Source organism: Panthera tigris, chromosome X (genome assembly GCF_018350195.1).
Source record: "Panthera tigris isolate Pti1 chromosome X, P.tigris_Pti1_mat1.1, whole genome shotgun sequence".
NCBI classification, from domain to species: domain Eukaryota; kingdom Metazoa; phylum Chordata; class Mammalia; order Carnivora; family Felidae; genus Panthera; species Panthera tigris.
Window position 1 is genome coordinate 103148247 of NC_056677.1, and position 2535 is coordinate 103150781.

At 36.1% G+C, this 2535-nt stretch overlaps 1 pseudogene; it reads left to right on the plus strand.

The window, feature by feature from the left end:
• The first annotated feature begins 255 nt into the window (after window positions 1-255).
• LOC102961115 lies at window positions 256-588 on the plus strand (annotated as a pseudogene).
• The last annotated feature ends 1947 nt before the right edge of the window (window positions 589-2535 follow it).

Sequence of the window (2535 nt, forward strand, 5' to 3'; positions counted from 1 at the left end):
AACTAGATTTTAAAACAAAGACTATAACAAGAGATGAAGAAGGCATTATATCATAATTAAGGGGTCTATCCATCAAGAAGATCTAACGATTGTAAATACTTATGCCCCAACTTGGTCCACCAAAATATATAAATCGATTAATAACAAACATAAAGAAACTCATTGATAATAATACAATAATAGTAGGGAATTTTGGCCTTTCTCTTTCTGCCATCTTGGAAACTTTGGAGGCCTTCTGGGAACAGGACTCCTGAAATGACAAATACGTCTGGAAGGCTGTGATACAAAGCCATTTTTGCTGGCTATAAACGGGGTCTCTGGAACCAGAGGGCGCACACAGCTCTTCTTAAAATTGAAGGTGTTTATGAAACTGAATTCCATCTAGGAAAGAGATGTACTTATGTGTACAAAGCAAAGAACAACACAGTAACTCCTGGTGGCAAACTGAATAAAACCAGAGTAATCTGGGGAAAAGTAACTCGTGCTCATGGAAACAGTGGTATTGTTCATGCAAAATTCCAAAGCAATTTTCCTGCTAAAGCCATTGGCGACAGAATCTGTGTGATGCTGTATCCCTCGAGGATTTAAACTAACTGAAAAGTAAATAAATAAAGGTGTGGATTTGTTCTCTTTATAAAAAATAGTGGGGAATTTTAACACCCCACTTACAGCAATGGAAGATTAGAGCAGACATAAACAATATAGAAACAACAAAAACAACAACAAAAACCCAGTAGAACAGATCAATGAAACTAAGAGATAGTTTTTGGAAAGAATAAACAAAATTGATGAAGCCTTAGCCAGGCTTATTAAAAAGAAAAGACAAAGGACCCAATTAGATAAAATCATAAATGAAAGAGGACAGATCATAACCAACAACATAGAAATACAAACAATTACATAAGAATACTATGAAAAATTAAATGCCAGCAAACTGGATAATCTGGAAGAAATGGACAAATTCCTACAAACTTACAAATTTCCAAAACCGAAACAGGAATAAAAAGAAAATTTGAACAGGCCCATAACCAGCAAAAATTGAATCAATAATAAAATTCTCCCAACAAACGAGAGTCCTAGGCCAAATGGCTTCCTAGGGGAATTCTACAAGACATTTAAAGTAGAGTTGACACCTATTCTTCTCAAACTTTTCCAAAAAATAGAAATATAAGAAAAACTTCCAAACTGATTCTAGAAATCCAGGATTACCTTGATTCCAAAACTGAACAAAGACACCTCTAAAAAGGAGAATTACAGGCCAATATCTCTGATAAACATGTTTGCAAAAATTCTCAACAAGATACTAGCAAATAGAATTCAACAGTACATTAAAAGAATTATTCACCATGATCAAGTGGGAATTATTCCTGGGCTGCAGGGCTGATCCTAACTAAAAAGGAAAAGGTCTGTACTCTGAAAACTATAGAACACTTATGAAAGAAATTGAAGAGGACACAAAGAAATGGAAAAGCATTCCATGCTCATGCATTGGAAGAGAAAACCTTGGTAAAATGTCTATACTACCCAAAGCAATCTAGACATTTAATGCAATACATATCAAAATACCAACAGCATTCTTCACAGAGCTAGAACAAACAATCCTAAAATTTGTATGGAACCACAAAAGACCCTGAATAGTCAAAGTAATCCTGAAAAACAGAAAACTTGAGGCATCACAATTCCAAATTTTAAGCTATACTACAAAGCTGTAGTCATCAAGACAGTATTGGGGTGGGGGTGCCTGGATGGCTCAGTCAGTTAAGCGTCCAACTTCAGCTCAGGTCATGATCTTGCAGTCCATAAGTTCATGTTCTGTGTCGGGCTCTGTGCTGACAGCTCGGAGCCTGAAGCCTGCTTCAATTCTCTCCCTCTCTCTCTCTCTCTCTCTCAAAAATAAATAAGCATTAAAATTTTTTAAAACAAAATGCAGCATGATACTGGCACAAATACTGACACATAGATCAATGGAACAGAATAGAAATGGACCCACAACTATATGGTCAACTAATGTTTTACAAAGCAGGAAAAAATATCCAATAGAAAAAAGGTCTCTTCAGGAAATGGTGTTGGGAAAATGACGGCAACATGCAGAAGAATAAACCTGGACCACTTTCTTACACCACACACAAAAGTAAATTCAAAATGGATGAAAGACCTAAATGTGAAACAGGAAACTATCAAAATTCTAGAGGGGAACACAGGCAGCAACCTCTGTGACCTCAGTCACAGCAACTTCTTACTAGTCATGTCACTTAAGGAAAACAAAAGCAAGCACAGACTATTGGGACTTCATCAAGATAAAAAGCTTCTGCACAGCAAAGGAAACAACAAAACTAAAAGGCAGCTAACAGAATGGGGGAAGATAAATGACATATCTGATAAAGGGTTACTATCCAAAATCTATAAACAACTTATCAAACTCAGCACACACACACACAAAAATCCAGTAAAGAAATGGACAGAAGACATAAATAGACACTTTCCCAAAGAAGACATCCAGATGGCTAACGGATATATGAAAAGATACTCAACATC